The following is an 8269-nucleotide window of genomic DNA, read 5'->3' as shown; positions in this document are numbered from 1 at the left end:
CCGCCGAGCCGCAGCTCCCGTTGCATGGCAGAGCTTGACAATGCCGTCACAAATTGAGACGCGGCGAGCTTGTCACGGGTTTCCACCGGGCAGTCGGCGAACGCGGACTGCGCTAAACGTTCGATTTTGGTGGCGAGCGAGGAGATGCTTTCATCTCTCCGCTGCCTATGGCTCTGGAAGAGTACGTAGTTCACATTGGACAGATTTTTCGCCCCGTAGCGGAATTCGAGTGCCGAAACCAATTCTGCGAAACTTTCACATTGGGCAGCGGAGAGCGTCGTGAGGACGCTCCTCGCAGAGCCCCCGAGAGAAGCGATCAAGGCTGTAGCCTTCTTTTGGTCATTCCAACCATTCGCGCGCGCGATCGTCTCAAATTGCACCTTATACTCTTCCCACGAATTTTTCCCATCAAATATTGTCGGTTTCACAGCGTATCCCAAACTGAGAACGTGTAGTTCCGACAAAGAAGCAGCGGCGGGCACACTGACGGGTGCGGGGACATGCGCCGGGGGAACACAATTTACAACACTATTTACAACAGGCACATTCTCCCCACCCTGAGGGTTCGCGCCGCTACCAACCGAACTACAGCTGTTTTGTAACGAAGCGGTTACGACCTGAATTCGTTCCTCCATATTCGCCATGCGCGCCTCGAAAGCCGCTTGTGTCTGTCGGTCAGCGGCTTCCCTCTCTTCTCTGCGACGGTCTTCTCTCTGCCAGCGGGCCTCGTCATCCCTCCGCTGTTCCCGCATCTGTCCCACGATGCTTAACTGGAGGGACGTGAGAAGTTCCTGTATGGAGGTATCCCCCGTCGGTAAAGGAGAAATGTTTGAAGAGGCCGCGGATGCGCGAGTGGGCATCCCACTCCGTGTGGGCATCCCACTTCTGACACCATTGTTATAGTTTCGGTTCGGCATAGTAAACATTTAATATAAAGGTACAATAGAAGTAATAGAATATTAACAGAAACAGAGTAACAGATAAACCGAATGTAATCACAAATACGTAAGAAATATGTATATGTCGATGCGTCTGCTTGTAATGGCGTCTGGCTATCGAATGACAGCTTGACAGGCGATCGATCCGATCGCCTTCTTCTCGCTGTCCTCTTGTTCTTGTCACGAGCACCAGCAGGCCTTGGATTCCAACCAAAGGGTGCTCGCAACACTATGCTGCATCTAGCATATTTAGGTAAAATTTGGACTTATACCCCTAGCACGGTGAAATAGGATTCGAAGAGACGGCCACCGTTTCTCGTTTACCTGACTCTAGGAGTCTGAAAAAGTAGTCTGATTTGTATGACATTTGGTGTACTTTTAATCACGAAAACACCAGGAATCCATTGGTGTCACTTTAATGTCGATACGATGAAGAATAAGGAATTTCTTAACAGGGTAAACGATACAGTTATTGACCAGGCTACAGTAGTTGACCACTTCAAATTTCTGCCGCCATAGTCTAATGCACATGCGCGCTTCCGCATCAATGATGCACTTTGATGAGAAAAGACAGTTTTACCTTTTGTCTCAACCAAGAATCTATGATTTCAGTACAAGTATTTTGCCGTGAGATCGTTGGAAAGGAAAACGTGTAATTTCAACTCTCAAAGAAGGTAAGGGCTTAGCGGGTATCTTTAGAGCGGCGACTTGATTAATGACTGTACAATCATTGTTCAATTGTTTGTTCTTTATCGTATCGATATCGAGATTCCGATTACGTTTTTTCGATGTAAATTATACCAAATGCCATGTAAATCGGACTATTTTTAACGAAATTAGCTTGAAATCATGTAAATCAAATTTTCTTCTTACTTCCTTCATTATGGTCCGAATTGCATCGTTCTTGGGGTTAGTTTCATTGGCGAAACATAAGGAATCGATTGACGTTGTTTTCGCAAAGATCTGAAGAGAAATGCGGAAATCCTGGTCATTTCTCACTTCTTAATGGTACTTCAACCCCGGGTCGAAAGCCATAAAATTCGGTGAGGCACCACGGAGGGGGGGGGGGTGACCTCGCCACGTGGTGCCAGCCGGCAGTTCTTTGGCAGGCGTCGCTCCAGAATTACTCTGTACAATACAGTATGTACATATGTATGTACATATTTTTTCCAATCAAAATGCCGAATCATATCAAGCTACTTTATAAAAAAAAGTTTTTTGTTCTTTTCTGGCGAAGATACCTTGAAAACTATCTAATACTGGATCTGAAGAAGTCGATAAAAAATTTAAAACTTCTTCGTTTGTATTGCAATGAGAATATTTTGAGTGTACATACAGTCTTTTCTATACTATTTAAAACCTTTATTTTTGGCGTCTTGGGTCCCTTCTCCCAATTAGCCGATGGGAAGGTTGCCCAAATATTGTATAATTTCGTAGGAATGTATTAACATTTTGTGAACAGTACCTAGTGTATTGGTACCGGGATAACATGGATACAGGTTTACAAATTTTTCTGCACATTCCATAGTATGTATATTTATCAAATACTTTTAGTTTTATTGGAATTATTGACGTTCTTTTTTTAGAACGTCGAACGTTTGTATGAATTGTATGTTAACTGTTCCTTTATGAACTTCCTTCACAATGTTCGTCATTTTTAGTCTTAAAAATGGGATGTTGCATTTTTCCCCTATTTCTTGGGATTCAGCACCACTGTGCGACATGGAATACAGATAATTACTCCATGATTGACAAATATTGCCAAATCTTGTTTTCGCAGTTGCAAGGACAAATATATGTTGATTATAAAACAAAAAATAAATTTGCTTGGAAGTTTCCGGAAGGTAACTAAAAAGCCGAAAATTGCTGATATTTCTTCTGAGTTTCTTATGGAAAAAAACTATATGTAACTAATTATTTGCTACTGTTTATCGGAAACGATACTACTTATTTCGGTTACTACAAAATTTTTTCTTTTATATCACCGAAATTCAAAAGCCTCGATTTAAAATTTTACACAAAATAAAAACCTACAAACTTTGATACGTGTTTACACACAGATCAGAAGAGCTGCCATTATATTTTCCCTTTTTTTAGGAGCTCATATTATTAGTGTACAAGAAATATATAAAGAAAACATAATTCTGTAAGTTTTGGATTTCAACTAGTTTCCCTATTTCTTGGGATTCTGTCCCACTGTGGCGATGGATCGCGCGGTGAACGCCGTTAGACTCAGTTTGGAGGAGTCAAGCTTTTGGCCGCCGCGGCTAGCCGCCCGCTAGGAAATTCTGCTATAATGGCGGAAACCAGACACTCATCGCATTGTGTTGCGTCTCGAGTAACTTAGGTAGCTGCCGAGGCAGACGCACTGACACAGCGGTCGGAAAACGCGTCTAGGAAATCCTTCCTTAACGTCCCACGCGGACTTAACCCCAGCGTTACTGTCCATCGGTAAAACAGGGTTGTACTACATTACCGCGAAACTTTTCTGTATTACCGCGCAGACTCATTGTACATATTTTTATGTATAAATTATAAACTAAGCGAATATTAAAGAAACAAATGTTATAGAAACATTAGAAATAATTAAATGTATGTACTGACAAAAGCACGAAACAAAACAAAATGTAATAAGCGAGTAAACCGCGAAATATTAAATAACGAGTCACTGCGCATGCACCACCCCGCCAATTTTCCAGTATAAAAGGAGGCACGCAGCGCAGCGCCGCATTCAAGCTGCATTCACAAACACGCTCTTCAGGTGATGAATGTTCAGCCCTAGAGGAAGCTTAAGTTTCAACCAGTGAGATTCAGCTCGCTCCGGAGACGGTAGCGGCCGTTCTTACTACAGACATTGCCAAGAGTATACGAGCTCGCTCCGGAAACAGTAGCGGCCGCGCTCTGCAATACATATATATACATAGATACATAGCCACGTAGCATAAATTACCATGTAAGATATTAAAAAAACACCAAGATAAAAAAACCAAAAACATATATATGATATGTGGATGGGTTTTTGAAGCATTAACACACCGTGATTCGTCTAAAAATGAGAGATTAATTTAATTTAATAAAATGAATTAGACTAGGTTTTCTAATTAGGTTACACTAATTGCACGTAGTTGACTAACCTACAAATGAGAGAATCAACAATTAAATGTTTATGCTCCTACTTCTCTGTCAATCAGCACTTGAACAAATCTCAATTTTATACCTTAACACTAATCTCATCATCCACAATTTTTCTACAGGCTGGAGGTTAAATTATTTACTCGAATTCTCGTTATTTTCTCAAATTCTCTATCTCTCTATCTTTCTATTTCTTCGACAGCTCCCTCTCTTGTTCATATGGTGGCGCCACCTCCCAAACGTCTCATTCTTGAAGACGCATATGCGTGTACATGTACACAAAGTTTACATATATATATAATCGTAGCTGTAAAGAATGTTAATTATTATTGTTATTAAGTGTTGTTAAATAAATAGCCTTTGTTAAGTTTAAAAGCTTGTGTTGCAGCCGAAATCAGCGCGACAACTGATCGGCCGATTTAAATGTGCGTGCGAGAGCGTGTAAACACGGTGACTCACCGTCCGGTAAGACGGTTGGCGACGTCACGCGTTTTTGCCGGATTCGAGCGTTGCGCGCTTCCGAGAATCCGGCAGTTAGTTCCTCGAACACCTTGTCGACATCGCACGCACGGATTCCCGTTCTTTTTCTTTGTCACCCAGCGACCCACGCTCCCAGCGAAATCCAAAACGGTTTCACGAGCCCTCGCGCCCTGCGCATTGTACATAGTGGTACATATCTTGTTCGGGTGAATTGCGTGTTAATGAGTCGTATCTATTCGTGCTGTCTTCCGTGGAGTGTTCGTCCTGCGTGTTAACGACGCCCACGTGCCGAATAAAAAAGGTGGTCATCCGTCCATCGTTGATGTGCCTTCCTTCCCTGGTCGACCAGTGGCACTCCACACGCCTCCTCAGGCATTCACTTAAACAGCTTGGATTTCAGTCCTTAACTTCATTACCAACGAATCCCCACCTATCCTACACTCGAGGGGACGCCGCTCTCCTCTCGAGGCCTGCGATATTCAGTTGTCTGCCGACAACAGAACGTTACAGTTGTTTGCTCACAACACATAGTAAGTTGTATAATAAGACTAGTTCTGTTTGCTGCAGGCCTTAATACATGACGGTGCCAAATATGATAATATTAAAAGATGCTATAGTGTATTATGCATGTAGGATTTTTAATATCAAAACTAAATACTAATACTCACACACACAAATACAGGAATATAGTTCCCAGGACCGTTTGAATCAGACAAAGGATCTGCGCGTTACACACGTATTCTGTCTGCCCTTCGACATTCAAACAGCGAATGCCGAATCTCGCACGCAACACAACAATAACGCTCGGATGCCTCGTTCCCAACACGACCGATTCCTACATATTGTTGGTCCAGCGGTTACGACCTGAATTCGCTCCTCCATATTCGACATGCGCGCCTCAAAAGCCGCTTGTGTCTGACGGTCGGCGGCTTCCCTCTCTTCCCTGCGACGGTCTTCCCTCTGCCAGCGGGCCTCGTCATCCCTCCGCTGTTCCCGCGTCTGTCCCACGATGCTTAACTGGAGGGAGGTGAGAAGCTCCTGTATGGAGGCATCACCCGTCGCTGCAGGAGAAATGTTCGAAGAGGCCGCGGATGCGCGAGTGGGCATCCCACTTCTGACACCAATGTTATAATTTCGGCTCGGCATAGCAGGAGTTTAATGAGAAAGTACAACAAAAGCAACAGAACATTAACAAGAACAGAGTAACAGATATAACCGTATACAATGACTAATACGCGAGAAATATGTAAGTGTCGATGCGTCTGCACGTAATGGCGTCTGGCTATCGAATGACAGCTTGACAGGCGATCGATCCGATCGCCTTCTTCTCGCTGTCCTCTTGTTCCTGTCACGAGCACCAGCAGGCCCTGGATTCCAACCAAAGGGTGCTCGCAACAATATATAATCTATTACTGATAATATAAAAGAGATATTGCAGCTTATTTAGCTATTTTTAGTGGTATTCATATTCGTTTTGTAGAAGGTATATTTAATCATTTGATAAAAGTGTTGATACAATTATCATATTTGTTTTGCACGAAGTACATTTAGCATGTGATGTTTTCAAGTGTATGGTTAATTATTGATAATTTCGCATGAGTGTTTGTAAAGTTCCCGTTATTAATACATAAGATTAACTAGTCATGCCGTTTTTAAAGAAACAAACTTATCTTGCATGAGACATCCTTGTATCCTTATCTTTCTGTCTCCTTATAAATACCAAGTTTTCGCAGCTCAACTTCATACTTGTTGTCACTGGCATTCTTTTAACTGCAAGCAGTACAATTTATCGATAAAATGGTGCACATAAATCCGGCGAATGTAATTAATTTACTGGTAACTGCTCTACATATATCTAGAATACCGCTGTCTCCTATTAATCATAGGGAAGTCGAATTATTAGAAATTATACATACCATAATAGTTGATAGTAAGCATGACATTTCATTCACAACCACTACATTACGACCCTGGAATTTGAAGATCTAGCGCGACCCCAAGAATGTGGGTTTGTTCAAGACGATAATATCCAGGAACACGAAGAATTTACGAGTAATGAATTTGATGATGTGTGTGTCCCAGGTGAAAATGGTAACGTAGATTTAAATTATAAAATTCGAGCTGTTGAGTTTTGGAGAAGGGGCTCAAAAGATAGAAAACCTCTCGGCAGTGTGTAACATTAATTCAAGAAAGTTAAATCAGTTCAATAATTGTATCGCTGGGAAGCAGCGTTGGCGAATGGTGACACACGCAGAGAACAGCTGTTATCTGTCGTGCAATATGTGTTAGACAAATTTCAATGTGCTATCGATCAGGGCTCACTGATACATGACATTGATATAAGAAGATGGGCGCTAGAAGCAAAAGAGGAGGTCAATCTTCCAACATTCAAAACTGGCTGTATCTGGATCTTGAATTTAAAAAAAAAGGCACAACATCGTTTTGAGAAAAGTTACAAAATTCGTCAGCCGTTCAGCACAGCAAGACAAGCAACATTTATATTTAACTTCCTCCGAATTTGTAAATTGGGAAAAACCACACATTGCTTCACACAACCCAAGTAATGCATTCAACGCAGATGAGAGTGGATTTAATTTAGAAATGCGTTCCGGTCGTACGTTGACACACCGTGGTGAAAAGACTATAGAAGCATCCGTGCAATCAGTATCCTCAATCACACACAGTTATACGATTCTCCCTACGATTTCTGCGAGCGACCAGTTACTGTCACCCCTGTTTATGGTTTTAAAAGAAACTACTGGAGAATTTGGTCCCAGGGTGGAAATAACTTTATTCAAACCGGCTAATGTGTTCTTGACTTTGTAATCGGCCGTCGTTTGCGTGTGTCGATTACCGGTGGGACGGACAAGGGATTTGGTGCCGACTCAGTCGGTATGGCCGGGTTCAGCGAATAAGTAACCACTGGGTAACAAGTAACAAGTTCATTACTGGAGCGTGTTTAATGTTACATTAAGCCTGTCGTTTATTCTGTTTGCAATTGTTTTCGGCGGACGCGTCGTTTCGCGGCGGCGACGACTTTGGCGGCGAGTCAATAGGAACTAGGGTGCGGATTTGTGGAACGTTCTGCTCGGAATGGCTTTAAAAGGCGCGTTCGTTTGAGAGTCGTACAATGGAGTGTTTCAGAGTGCAGTAGGGCTCGGGCCTAATAGGCGCAGAAACACCTCTCTGACGTAGGTGAAGCGCAAGATAAATTTCGGCCGATTTCGGACGGAGGCTGGTTACGGTACAGTGGTGGCGATGGCCGACTCTTGACAAACCTCAAGGAGTTCAAAAAGCGAGCGTCTTGTATTGCTTGAAGCCGTATAGCGACAGGCACAAGAGCTCCTGATTCCGCTCGCCGCGGCCTTTATATCGTGAGGCCGTACATCTTCGCCCGCGAGATAGGTATTGGGCCCGCGGCCGCCTAGCGGTCGCGACGCGAACTAACCCCCCCGGCCTCGGTGCCGGGCGTTCGCATGGCTCGTGACGTGACTTCGTCACAACTTCATCGAAATTTGGAAAGGTGACATCGTACTCTTTAACATTTGGTTAACAGAAGTCTTTTACCGAAAATTCGATCTCAAAGTGTTTTGTTGCTTGATTCATGGAGCGGTCACTGTCCTTCCACTTTTCAACAAAATATTCCGGCCAACAAACAAGTTATTGCGTTAACCATACCGAAAGGAACAACAGGTCTGATACAACCGCTGGACGTTTTT

At 43.1% G+C, this 8269-nt stretch overlaps 1 pseudogene; it reads left to right on the top strand.

Moving 5' to 3' along the window:
* Window positions 1-6769: 6769 nt before the first annotated feature.
* On the top strand, window positions 6770-7376 carry LOC143367983 (uncharacterized; annotated as a pseudogene).
* The last annotated feature ends 893 nt before the right edge of the window (window positions 7377-8269 follow it).

This window comes from Andrena cerasifolii, chromosome 4 (assembly GCF_050908995.1).
Source record: "Andrena cerasifolii isolate SP2316 chromosome 4, iyAndCera1_principal, whole genome shotgun sequence".
NCBI lineage: Eukaryota > Metazoa > Arthropoda > Insecta > Hymenoptera > Andrenidae > Andrena > Andrena cerasifolii.
Note: the sequence above shows the minus strand (reverse complement) of the source record. Positions and strands in the feature narration are given on the sequence as shown.